The 14,643-nt window shown below is 39.0% G+C and overlaps 1 long non-coding RNA gene across 2 annotated transcripts in view; it reads left to right on the plus strand.

Annotated features, from left to right (window-relative positions):
• The window catches only part of LOC105092078 (uncharacterized), a 330,628-nt gene that overhangs the window by 285,989 nt on the left and 29,996 nt on the right, over window positions 1-14,643 (plus strand). The window lies entirely within an intron of this gene.

A 14,643-nucleotide genomic window follows, 5' to 3' on the forward strand; every position in this document is an offset into this window, starting at 1 on the left:
AAAAAAATTTCTGCTAACTAAATATAGTAATAATGACAGTAACAACAACAAAGTAAGATTCTGTGAATTGCTATGGCAACTACAGAACTCTATCCATGGCTGTTAGTATTATTTTGTTCATGAAAGTTATCATCATCATCGTCTTCTTCATCATCCCGTGTTTATAATGGTGGAATTCTCAGGGATTGGGGAAGAAAGAAGAAAAATTATGTGCTATTTGGGAAAAACCAACTATAAGCAAGTTTTGAGTGAAAGCCATCAGACTGAAGATTTTTAAAGATATGGCTGTGTAAGGAGTGGTGCAATGGTATTCAAATGGAAGATGTCACATGTGTGACTGGGTGTGAGAGGCCCTCTGCTGGCAGCAGAGTGGTAAAGTAACAGGAAATAAGGCAGTCAGGTTGGAATGAAATGTGGAAAAATGGGAGATCCAGTCGTTGGAAGGCAATAAAGCCCACAGTCTTAGATTTTAATAGGATTCAGGAAGCAATAAAGAACAACTCTAGGATTCTAAGAAAGAAAATACTGTGATAAAGTGATGCTTGGGAAGATGAAGTCTTTTCAAGTATTTTGAATAGACTGCAGACAATTGAAACCAGAAGAGGAAGGAGGTTTTTAAGATAGAGCAGATTCAAGGAAATAAAGATCTTGCTTTGATCAGCTGTGTTAAAATGAGACGCTGGATGTGTTGAGAGTGCAGCTAGGCATACGTTCAAGAAGTAAGGCTTCACCAGGCCTTAGGTGTGTGGGAACAAAGGAAGGATAAAATGGATCTAAAGTCAGAAGATTACCCCGGGAGCCTGAAAAGAAAGACAGACCTACGTGAGACGCAAGTGTGTTAGATGAGACCGGAAACCAGATTAGTATTAAAAACCGGTGCATATACGACCTTTGTCTTGTTGCTCCCTGCCACTACCAGAAGACTGCCGATCACTGACTTCTGCTCCCTAGGCCTCTTCCTCCCCAGAGCTGCTGTGAAAGAACCTTCTCTCCATCTCAGAGCTGCAGGGCTCCAAGCGTCCTGCTGCAGGCTCCGGGTACCGGGACAGAGTCAGTGCCAAGGCAGTGATTGTCAGCTTGCTGAGGCAGGCGTTTTAGGTATTGCTTTTTTTCTTCTTAGTATATTTTTTTTTAGAGAATTTCAAATTACAAGTGATTTTAAAAATGCCTCGTCAATGTCTTCTCTGTATGGCTGGCCCTTGCACTCTCCTTTTGAAGAAGGAATTGAATCCCCTGCAATGTTCTCCCTTAACTCAAACATGCCACGTGGCACAGCCATGCGTATAGGTGCACAGTGAAGGCGTAGAGGCTGCTGTGACTCCCTGGAGCTGCTGTCCCTCTATGGGGCTCCCGCTCTTGACTCAAGTTCCCATAGTTTTCTCTCCCTGCTGCCCAGGGTTGTGGGAAGAACGAAATTCTAGGATGCCGTTTTTTAATTGATCTTTTTATATATTCGGCTGGGACAGTATCCCAAAAGGACTCCTGGTGCCATCATATACTATATTCACCATGAAAACGACTCCAAGTATTTTACCTAAGTCCTTAGGAGCCGAGGCTGAGGGGACATCCAGTACCCACTGTACTTACATAGAATCTTTGAAAATAAAAATATGCTAAGTTTATTTTACAGTGTTTTTATAGTTCTTACTATACACCATGCACTTTATTTAATTCTTATAACAAAAAACCCGATAAGGCAGATATAATTACTATCATCCTCCTTATTGTTTTTCAATGTAGAAACTGAGGTACAGAGAAACAAAATAACTTGCCCTTGGTTATGTAGCTAATAGCAGGGAAGGTGGGATTCAATTCCAAATGCTCAGGCGCCAGATTTGGGGGCTCTGACCCCTATTCTATACTGTCTAAGTGAAGATGGAGATATGTGTACCTCCAGGTAACGCTATTCATGAACAAGTTAAATCCTGCAATTTGTAAACTTGGAAAGGAGCTTCGTATGTTGAAAGATAGCAAGTCTCCTGTCCTACCTCCATCTTCCCTTCACGTTAGCCCACTTTCACATTTTCTCTAGCCATGGAGGGAGGGAAACTGAGGCATTGTAGATCTTTCTGCAAATTCCAAGGCCATGGGTAGGAGCCTATCTCCAGGGCCCTGCCCCATAACCCTTCATCTCCCCATCTCATATATGGATACCCTGGGGTCTGTAGCTTCTTGTGGATGCAAAGAGACTCAAGATATAAGAAGAGTGTACATGGACTATATCTCAATAAAAAACATGTTTTAAAAAAAAAGGTACAAGGAGAGTGGATGAGGGGTCATCTCCCTGTCACGTTGTCTTTGTTTCCCTTTGCTATCATGTATGTGACCAGTCTTCAAATTCCAAGGCAGTTGGTATGAATAGCTGAGCTAAGCACCGTCATCTCTTCTGGACAAAGGCTGACATGCCAGGACACCATTGTGGTAATTGATTTGATTGCTTTTGAGTCACTTGCCCAAATCCAGCTTAACCACTGATTATCCGTCTGTGCAATTAATGAAGGGGTGGTGGTGCTGGGGCTTCTTCCCCGAGCAGAAGGCTACGTATGGGCTGGGCAGCTTCCTAAAGGAGAGGTCTCTGAGTATGACAAGGCTTATGACCTGCATACCCAAAACACCTCCATTCCAGCCGATGTGTGTGCTCACTGTCCCCAAAACCTATTTTATACTTTGTTTTTGGTTTATGCCTTTTCCTTCGTTGGTAGTATCTCATCACTTCAATGGCCTGAATCCTTCCTATGTTTAAAAACTCAATTGAAATTGTCCAAGAAGCCTTCCAAGCTTATCCCAGCTGGAGGTGATTGCTATCTGATTACACGCTCCTATGATATTTGAAAATATGTATCATTTATTTGGCACACATCATGTACTGCTTTCCATATCCTATTCGTGAGTCCATGACTCATCTCCCCAACTGCATTATATGCTATTTGAGTCTACATAATAGGTACTTAATAAAAGCCTGTTAATTGAGACTCACTTCTACTGTAATCTCTGGGGACTCACTGGGGTCTTAGTTTTCTCTTGTAAATCAATATCCTGAAGAGACACCCCATCCCTTTATGGTACTAGTGTTACAGAAGTATATCAGGGACCAACCCAAGAACAGAACTCTGTACGTTAACCAAAGGGAAGGGCATCAGCATATATGATTAAGAGAAGAGGTATCAGAGGAGGCTCTGGCAAGGAGATACAATGACCTTGACTACCTAATTTTAGGGCAGCAATGATTTTAGACTCCCAGAATCCAACCCATTCCGAGTAAAGCCACCAGAAACAATGGAGCTAGATAGGTGGGTTATCAGATCTCTATTCCACTAAGGTTAGGCCATCCTGCAAACAAATATAAAAGAGGAGATTCATGAACTAGAAAGTCAATTTAGAATCTAGGGGGAAGCCAAAGGCTATCTTAGTTTGACCTTTAGCACACAGTCTATTTCAGACTAAATTTTATTATGGAAGCACATTCCATAATAGGCTTGTAGTGAGGAATAGAATCTAATCAGAGCTGACAGCAGCTCCAAGTCTTAGCAGAGCTAACAGTCTGAGTGAGAACCTGGCTTGGTGGGAATCTGAAAGGAAAACAGGGTGGGATTATAAGAAGACAGTGTTCAAGGTAACCCCAGGAGTGGCTGGGCAGGCACACTGTAGTTACATGGATTACACTGGCAGTGGTTAAAAAGTTAAATAACTCACTGCATTGGCAAAAGGAGCTAAATAAATGCTATTTTTGAAGCCTGTCAACAAGAACTCAAATGAGAACAGAAGTAGCTAAAATATATGAATGCAAATCAGAGAAAACACAAGAGAAAGAAATGGTCTAGGAAAATAACTCTTTGAATTAAAAGGATTAACATTAAAATATTCTACTCTTTTTCCAAGGACCTTAAGGAAACAATTTTTAGAACTATGGTGCATGTTTGTTAAAAAAATCAATTCTGTGGTTTATTTTTTGACATTGTATTTGATTTGAAAGGAAGATAGAAATCTTATAATCATTGTTCAAAGAGTTAGATGTAAAAGTATAAAAATATCAAACGACTTCCTTACAGTTAGGCAATGAGTCAGCATGGGTCCAAGTTTTGGAATATAGAACTTTTGGCACCAACTCTGGGAAAATGCTTTCAAAGTCTAAAATCCTATAAAAATGGAGAGAATAATTACCGATAAAAACCTATTGCTTTTCACATAGTAAACACTTATTACTCATGTTAAGTTGATTGTACACAGAAAATTATTTTTGTTTTATTTATTTCTCTCGAATTATTTCATTATCTTTTCTCCTCGTTTTTTTCCTCTGGGTAACATCTGTGCATGATATAAACGAAAGTTTCCACCATTTTTATCATCATGCGTAGCCACCTTTGTTAGTTTCTTATGTACACCTCTAGAGTTAATTGACGCACTGATGAGCATATATGCACAAATAAAATTATATATTTCACATTATTCTGCATTTTGGTTTGCAATTATGTTTGTACCATATGAGCTTTTACAGTCATTTCTTTACTGTATTAGATGCCATATAATATTTCATTGTACATGAGTTAAAGATAGATATTTAATTACCCTCTCCTGATGCCCATTTAAGTTGTTTCTAATTTTTGTTGTTCTTATTTCTAGCAGAGCTTCAATTACTACCTTTGTTCAAAGATATTTTGCATGAGGTAGGGGTATATCAATAGAATCAATTCCTAAAATTGGAACTTTCTGGGTAAAGCAGTCGGTGCCTCTGTAAGTTTGATGGATTCAACTACATTATTCTCTACAGAATTTTTACCAACTTGTATTCATAACAACAAAGAATGAGAATGCCATTTTCCCACACTCTGGTCAGTGAGTATGTTATTTAACTTAAAAAAAAAATCATTGCCCCCTTAGCCCAGGCAAAATGTTATTTCAGTATTTTATTTTTCATTTTTCTTATTTTATTTCTCTTCTTGAACAGCCAGTGTCATTTTAAAAAGTATTCTTAACCTCTGTATTTTAAGTTAATTGTTAATTAGACTAATTAAAATTTTAAAAAATTTAACAACACTTAAAATATATTCATAATTTACATCTCGGTGATATAAATTGTCACATTTGCACTTTACCTTTCAAAGTTTTCTCTGAGCCTCTTCGTTCTTTTCTTCCTAAAGTGGAGGAGTGTATTATCACCAAGGTGACTTTTATTTAGCATATCACTGTATCCTTCGGCAAGCTTATATATCTGTTCCTTTGTTATCCATATTTAAAAGTCAAAATATTCATGAGTACAGTCTGTCTGGTTACATTAACTAATAAATGACTTGATTGGCATCAATAAGGGAAAACCTCAGAATAAAACGGAGGGCTCTCAATTTTTCTTTTTCCCTTTGAAAAAGATTATAAAAGGATCACTAGAGGTTTTCCCTGGTGATAAGCACATTTTGCAAATTCTTTATGTGACTTCAACTCATGGTTAAACCTGGCTTCCCTTTTTCATCTTAGAAATTCCTCTTTAGTCTCAGGAATGGAAGGGAGATACACTATCTGAATCTTTTAGGAGGGCTCTGGGTTCAGTGAAGAAGCCCTGTGCCAAAGGAGATGACTTATACCAGAAAAGGAATGTACTTCATCTTTAGATACATGAAGTCTGCACTATCAGTGAAAATCTCCTATGTGAGACCTTCTGGTGAATGACTGATGCCATCCCTCATGTCTGCTGAAAACCTCCCTGGGTTTGTGCAGGCTCCATCTCTCTAATCTTATTTCTATGAAAACACCAATAGAGAGCAACAGCCTGTATCTGGCAACACTTGACTATGTTATGTGACTCAACCAGGTGGATCAGAGGTGGGCAAAGGAACTGAGCTGGTCTCTGTTGTCAATTTCATTGACAGAAAAATGAGTCATTAAAAAAGGGCACCTGAAATCATAGACCTAATTTAGTTCCTGTGTATTAACCAGCAACTCAATAAAGCTTGAGAGCAGTTTCCCTGTACCTAAGGAGCTGAGTGTACCTGATTTTAAAATCTGTTGAGTCTAGTCCCAAGAAAAGCCAGAGATCTGCTGATTTCTTTTCCCTTCTCTAAAACATTACCTGAAAACCTGGAAGATATCCATTCCTCTGCAAGATGGGGATAGCATTTGTCAACCTTATGAACCACTTTTTTTAGGCACAATTTTGGAAGAAGAAATAATTTAGAGCCATTTGTTTCCTAATTTAAGGATTTTATTTTGTCCTTTGATATGTTTCATTAAAATCTTTGATTTTTTAACTTTGGATACCACTGTAGGAAATGGAGATTTGCTTACAAAACGTACCCATTTGCATCTAATTATATCTCTCTATTGCCATCATAAACACCATTGGTGAAATTGCTTGAGTGTGCAAATAACTGGGGAACACTTATCAAACATAGAGTTTTATAAAAAAAAAAATCTAAATACCTCTAAATTCTAAAGTAACTATGCTGAGTATTTCAGCCTTCATATCTTTGGTCTTTAAATAATGTATCTTAGTAACATTTTTAAATCCAAAGGCTAAAATCAAATTGCGAGAATGCAGAGAATATTCTGTGATTCTTTCAACAGAATGCACTTTACACAAATATACTTTTTAAAAATAAGGAGCTACTCAAATAATGTAGAATCATACTCTGAGTTTATGCTGTATGTTCCCAAGAGTGTTATCAGAGGACAGTATTTTCCTCCATATTAAAGTCTTCACAGATGGGATATGGCGAAACAGATGGGCCAAATTTAATGGTCTGGTGGTTGTAAACAAATTAACTGTTTATAGTTTTCCTTTATGCCAATAATAGCCATCTAGAAAATATAATGAGGACACAATACCATGGAAAATAGCAACAAAAACAGACGCTCCATAAGAGTGACCTTAGCAGAAGTGTCTGCCTAAATGGAGAAAACTACTAACCTTTATTGAAAGTCACACAGATGATTTGAATAAACGTCTACCAAATGGAAAACAAAATACTGTGCCATGTCAATACTTTCCAAGTGATGTTTACATGTAATACAATCCCCTTCAAACATCTAAATTTTTGAGAAATTTTCTGAAGTTTATCTGGAAACATAAGTAGTTGAGAACTGCCGTTTTTGAAAGAAAATTGTAAGATGAAATTTACATTACCAAAGACTTGAACTTATTACAAAGCTGCAAAATGTGAAACAGTGTGGTATAAATGTGGGGATAGGCACTCAGATCAATGAAACAGAGCAGAAACACCAGAAAAAGACCCATTTATATAAGATTTTAGTATATAATTAAAATGATATTTCAAATGAGTGGGAGAAAAATGCATTATTCAGTAACTTGAATGATTGGTAAGCTATTTTATTAAAATTTCATGTCTTAACTTGCCTTACAGCAGAAATGCCAATGGTATGCTGGGAGTGGGTTGCAGATAAGACGGGACATGGTCCCTTTAGTGACTACAGTGGCTGATATATTCTGGCCTTGAGCAACCTCACCTGTTTATCACAGAGTGCCATGAAAATGATCATTTTCTATATGCATTCTGATGCAAAATATGGTAGAGAGCACCGTCCTTTTATACATGCTAAAATCCATTTTAAATAGATTTAAAAACTAAATGCAAATAAAACTGTAAAAAAGTATTGGAAAATATGAACATATATCTTGCATTCAAGAAGACTTTTGGAAGACAAAAACAGATGCTAGAAATTACCAAGGAAAACAAATGAGATTTGATGAACTAAAATGAAGATTTCTGTACCTCAACAGTAGAAGATTAACAGAGTTTAATGACTAAGTGGGAACCATGTCCAGCAGTGGTGAATGAATGAAAAGCACCTAAAAATCTATAAAGAAAAGTTTGATATCTACATATTTTAAAAAGTAAAAGGCATGGGCGGGCAATTCACACAGATGATTCTTAAAAATCTTATGAAAAAATGTTAAATATCTTTAATAATAAAGATATGCAAACTGAAACAACAGTAAGATTCTCTTTTCATGTATCATTTGAGTAAAGATAAAAAATTTGTAATTCCTAGGGTTAATTAAGGTATCAGGCATTGACATTGCTGAGGAGTAAGTGAATTGGAATAAACTTTTAAAGAACATTTGAAAATAGATCTCTTAGATCTTTAAAAATGTCCCTACAAGTTCACCTGGTAGTTTTAGGGAATCTACCCTGAATAAATAATTAAGATGAAGTCACAGTTAAATACATCCAATTAGCATAATGTACGAAAGGGACAATTTAAAGAAATCTAAAAGTTCTTTTAGGAGGGGGTAACGTAGGTTCCGTTATATATTTACTGTAGAGATCCATGTAGTCATTGAAAGTGGTACAGAAAATATGTAGTTATAAGAGAAAATATTCACAATGGAGAGCAAAGTAATTACATATGGGAGGTAAGGGTCTGCCATTATTTTTGTAAAATTATGCATAAACAAATGAGAAAAGTAGTAAGCAGTAAAATGTAAATGATTGAACAGTCGTCCCTTGGTATCCAGACGTTCCAGGATCCAGGAAGATACCAAAATCTGAGGATGCTCAGGTCCCATAGTCAATCTCTGTATCCACGGCTCTGCGTCGTTGATTCAGGCAAGCACAGATCGTATAGTACTGCATGTATTTATTGGGAAAAAAAAAAGTCTTGTAAGTGGACCTGCACAGCTTAAATCCTGTGTTGTTGTTATTCAAATGTCAACTGTGTATCAGTGCTGGATTATAGAAAACTAATGCTTCTTTCCTGTGATTTTTCTATTTCTTCATTTATTTGCAGTGAACATGTATTTATTTTGGAACTATTTTTAAAAAGATGTTACTAAGATACAAAAAGAAATGTTAATTTCATTTCAACTATGTTTATACAAGAATGATTTAAATGAGTGTTTCAGACTTCAGCCCCAAATCAAGGGTGCTATCATCCTGAGAAGAATCAGTCTTCTAATTATTGATTTGCTGTAATCCTAGAAGACTGGCACATTTTACAAGATGAGATGTTGAGATAGGATGGGAATATTCAGTGAAACGTGTGCACTAGTCAGGACTCTTCAATTCTAGCCTTTCTGTACATCCCACTGAGATGGCAGGAAGTACACAGCCAGTTAAAATTTCATGACTTATTTTGAAAATTCCTACTCTTGTTCACTTACATTGCAGAAACCTTGCATCATTGATTCTGACAAAAACAGTAATCAGAATTTATATGTCATTTATATGTCAACTACCTGAAAGTTTGTGTTTATTTAATGCTTTATTTTGATTTCATAAATTAATTAAGAAATAGATTTAACTTTCAGGACTGTATATAAAAGGGGAATCCTTGTTCCAACTTGTTCTGTTTGAAGTGGGGTGTGATGTTATGTGTTCATAGCTTTGGGGACTTTACAAAATCTAATGATCCACTAGGATTTTTTTTTCAGATGTAGAATATTGAAACCTAACAGTTTCATAGGTATAATGACATTGGCAAGACACATTCTTCTTTGAAGTTTTAAAAAGTGGAGGCAAATAATTCACTTTAAAAGAGAGAGAAAGGGAGAGAGTACTGTAAATGTCTTAAACATTTAGGAATATTTAAATACTTTTTATAACTCAAGGTATTCAGTTAAATAAAATCGATCAAGGATAATGTGCAGTTTGTGATATGTTTTCCTTATTTATGAAAAAACCCTTGTGACTTGCAGTAGCTTTTATATCAGATGGCATACTCACTCTCCCAGCAAGCTTGTGGCTGAGCCTGAACCTAGAATGAGCCTGTAAAAGGCCCTCCCGACAAAAGCCCGAGAGGTACCCTAATGGATAATGTGTAGAGTTCTGCAGCATGAGTCACTAGGGTTTCGAAGCAACAGCAATTTGGCCATAATCCGTTTCCATGGTTCCCACACTTATCACTCTCTAACTTGGCAATGAGCCCCAATAAAATATGACCTGACTGGATTACAGCAAGAGAAGAGTCTGAAGAACTCTCTTTTTATAGTTTCCTCTCCTGTAAAACACTTGACTGATTCCTTCTGTGAAGGCTGTCCTAACTTGTGCTGAGCGGTGCAGTATGAGGTCACCGGCTCGCAGTATTTCAGGAGGGTTCTATGCTGCAATCAGATCAATAGTGTGTGCCTTGCCTGTGTTATTAGAAGAAAGCTATATCTGCCTAGGAACTGGAGTGAGAAAAAAGAAATGCTGGACGGAGGCAGAAGCAAGCAAGCAAACAAACAAACAAACAAATGCCCAGTGATGCCAATATCTATAAAATGCATGAAGTGCACAAAAATCTACATCTCATGACCAAGTAACAGATGGAGCTGTCAGAAAAAATTGAAAAAAAATCAATTGTAATATAAATGATCCTACAGAGCTGTTTGGAGATTAGACACAGTGCCTTCAAATTCCTGCTCGTTAGGGCTGAGTTAGGTGATGGAACAAGATGGGAGCAGTTTTTCTTGGTGCGATGGTTTAAAGGTCACTCGATCACCTTTTGAGGTCATTTTGTGGATGATTCAAGCTCTACTTATGTTTTCTGTGCCACGTGTGTGGCCTTTTCGTCGGTAGGAATTCCCAGCTGTGTGTCCTTTTCATAAAAAAGTGCACCACGGTCGGGAGGAAGGGGCTTGCTTTCTGTAGTATTGAAATCCACGTGCCCCTCCCACTTCAGTCTTCTCGCCCTCTCTGCGCACCAGCACCTGGGTTGACTAGTAGCTGCCTCTCAGCTTCCCTTGTTGGATGGGAGGCTTTACCAATGGAATATTGGGTGCCTATCCTGGTGGGGGAGAGTGGTATGAAGGACCCTGTGCCTTGAGCATTTGGCAGAGCACTACAGGCGAGCCAGGAGCCCCTGCTCCACCCTGGGGCAGTGCAGCCTGACGACAGGTATTCTTGCTGCTTGGGCTTTGATTGCTCTGGTGCCTGAGTCGTGCACAGAGAATCCCGGGCAAAAGGTCATGGGAACCGTATTTTCCTGAGCATTGGGAAAGCCCTTCCGGTGACTACTGATGAAAACTGCCAGAAATCAAGTTTATTTTCATTCTTCCAAGGAGAGAGAGAGAGAGAGAAGATATCTAAGTTCAAAGCTAACTGAACAGAGGTTACACAATGACCATGAAAACCCCTATCCATTTTCATGTTCCAGTACCTTGGAGACCTAAGGTTAACAGCCTCAGAATAGGGAAACTGTCCTGTTCTGAAATTCCTCAAATGTTCATGTCCAGGTAGAGAGCTCTAGTCATGACCAAGTTATCTATTTCATCACTTGCTAGTTGTGTAACCTTGAGCAACTAACCAGCCATCTCTCTGTCGCCAGTTCCTTATCTGTAAAATGGAGATAATAATGATTTCTACAGTATAGTCATTGTGAAGCTTAAATGAGACAATGCGTCTGATGATGCAACATATTAAAAATTCAATAAATATCACTTAGCAGTATTATGATTTCAGGGAACAGAATAATATATTTTTTTCTCATTATGACATTTTCTAGCTGTTCCATGCATAGACTACTTCTATTCAGAAAAAAAAAATAACCTTCAAGAAGTGCTTTTATTTCCCCAGGGGCTATTAAAATGTCTAGTCCTATTATAAAGACTTTTGCTTTCAACCCAACAGATATGCTCAGAAATGGAATGGATTCGGGGGCAGACAGGGCTGCGGGTTTAATGACGTCAGGTACATGACAGCTCTCTTTTTAGGCAAGCCTGAAAATACCCTCTCTGTCCTTCCTAAACCAAAAGGCAAGCTCAGAGCAAGCAAGCTACACAGCCATGATTCCTGGGCTCATGGGTCTGTTTTCATAAATTCTTTATTAATTATGTATTGAGTATTTATTGAGTTCTATATGTGAATTGTTGTAGGCTAGCTCGCTTTGGGACTATATAAAGATGTATCTGACAGTCTGGTGACTTTCGGGAGCATATGTACAGTAAGAAAATTACCACATGCAAAAATCATCACAATAAAAGTAGGTGTGGAAGCTACTTTCAGAGTTATGCAAACATGGGCGCTCAGAACATCCACTTTCTTTTCTACAAATGTTTGGATTTTGCTGTGTAATTATGCTTGGAAGAAAAAGGTGCTCAGGAAGGAGAAAATGATATAAACAAAGGTGTGAAAATGCTAAACATGATCACTGTAGTAATAAAAAACAACCAACTCACTTTTTCCACTATGTGCTGCAGCGTGTGTCTTAAGGCAGGCAGGAGACCAAGCTGCAAAGGCAAGTAGGGGTAACAAGAGGATTTCTAACTCTTCAGTGCTGTCAGGCCTCCCTCCCAGGAATGGAGGGGCTTCCTGGCCTGGGGTGACCTTGCGGCCGTGGTGCCTGGTGGCGGGTGGTTAAGTGACGTAGGTCTGGTCTGCCGGGTCAGCCTGTGGGATTCAGCACCTCGCGGCAGCCCTGTGAGGGAGGTAGTGAAGGTGTTGTTAGGTCCACTTTAAAATGGTAAGAACGAGGCTCACAAGATGTAAGTGACTAAACCAAGGGCACTTAGATAATCAATCTCAGAGCCGGAACTAGTATCCAAATCTTGCTTGGCTGACTTCCAGTGTGCGTCCTTTATCAAATCCAGGTTGTTACCTGTGGCTCTGAAATACCTCATGTTGATTTTAGCAAGAAAGGCAGAGCCTGTCTGTACAGAGGTGACTGTAATGGGTTGCTTCGGTGGCAGCAAGCCTGGCACGCTTGGGTTACCTGAACTGCATGTACATGTAGAAATGCTAATGGCTATAACTGTGCTAATATTTATCTGCAAGCACTTATAAGGGTGGCTCTAAAGAACCTGCCAGAGTCCAAGAACCTGAGTATTCAGAATTCATAGCTTTGAAAAGTGGGGAAAGCTTGGAGATCATTTAACTTCTGTATTTTATCAGTGAGGAAACAGTGAGGCTCAGAGAAGTCAGAACTGCAGAAGTCTTACGGACAGTGAGTCGGGGAGGTAGGCCTCTCTATTATATATCGATTTATTTATTTCTTATGAAGAATTGGCTCACATGAATAAGAAGCTCCACGATCTGCCATTTGTAAGCCGAATACCTAGGAAAGCCAGTGCTGTATTTAGGGCTGCGTCTGTAGGTCTGAGAACGGCTGTGGTACAAATCCCAGTCCAAGGGCTGGAGAAGCTGAATTGAGATGTCCCAGCTCAAGAATGAGGCAGGGAAAAAAGGGCAAATTCTTCCTTTTTCTGCCTTTTATTCTACTCAGGCCTGCATCAGGTTGGATCATGTTTACTTATATTGGGGAAGGCAATCTCCTGATTCAAATGCCTGTCTCATCCAAAAACAGTCTTACAGACAACTCAGAACTAATGTCTAATCCGAGCACCGCCAGTCAAATGGACGTAAGATTAACCATCACACCACTTCCGATGGGGACTGAAGATCTGGGTGGTCAGTCTTTTAGAAAAAGCATTAAAAGTGGCAACAGATGAGATGAAAAAAGGAACAAAAAAGGGTGAGCTAAATTTGGCCTTTTGTGTCCAGAGGGGAAGTTGGCTCTATGAACAAATTCTAGAACATTTGCCAGAGCTGGGGTACAAATGTGAAATTATAAAATGTCTTGCCTCCCCTCTGAAACATTGCATCCAAGATAAAGTCACAGAGGAAATGTAATAAAAGATCAAATATTTTGGCAAATATATCTAAGCATGCCTTTGCTTTTAGACTGTATGGTTTAGGCCCCAGGAAGATGAATTAGGGTGTCACTGGTCTATTTCTTGGCTAATTTAGGGGTCCAGAGAATGTACATCCACTCTGATCTTACCTACTAACTTGCTATATGGCTTTTCTAATCCAGAAGTTCATAGCTATGCACACCATAGCCGTTGTGACTTTGAGATAGATGACAAGTTGCTTTTCTCCACTCCCATAACAAGCCTCTGCTCAACACTTCTTAGAGGCGCTGCCTAAGTCAGATAATTGAAAAGTTCCTGATAGCTTTGCCCTGATCTTCCTTATATGATTACTTTTTTTGTGACTATATTTGCCCATAACTTAGAACCACTTAATGGGTTAAATAAGCGTGTGGAGGTGAATGAAATCCCGTTCATTGAAACAGACCTAAAGTGTGGAATGTGTAATGCATGTGGCCAAAGAAAAAAACGCTCTGCAAAACCAACTAAGGTTTTGAGCTTCTCATTGAATCGACCCACTTTGGTTCCACTACCTGTCTCATGTCCGGGACTACTAGTGGCATTTCTGGCACGTGTCAGCAGTGCCTCTGAACACAGATTCCCCAGTGATCCTTACTTCCGGGGCTGTTGCAGGCCATTTCATGTCTCTGATGTCCAGACCAGAATACGCATGAAGCATCAGCCATGGTTCTTCTGTCCTCTCCGTGATCCGTCCTATGTCATTTCGTTTAACACATAAATCCGTTTCCAGAAGATTGAGGGGCATGTGCTATAGCTCTTTAGAGGGCTGATGACTGGTATACCCTATGCAGGTGCCAAGTCCTGCTCTGTGGTAGACTGCAGGATCTGGAGTGAGAGGCAAGCCCTGGGTTTCCCTTTTGTAACCGTGATTTCTCACCCATGTATTGACTGTGCTTCATGCCAAGCTTGGACCTTCTGAAGGTCAGCCTCTTCCCCTGGTCAGCTTGAGGACTGTACAGGATAATGTGGCAGGAAATACATCACCAGTTCTCATACAGTTTGTCTGTGTACTCACACCACACCAGTGAAACAGACAGCAGGATCTC

The sequence above is a fragment of the Camelus dromedarius genome, chromosome 6 (assembly GCF_036321535.1).
Source record: "Camelus dromedarius isolate mCamDro1 chromosome 6, mCamDro1.pat, whole genome shotgun sequence".
Classification (NCBI taxonomy): domain Eukaryota; kingdom Metazoa; phylum Chordata; class Mammalia; order Artiodactyla; family Camelidae; genus Camelus; species Camelus dromedarius.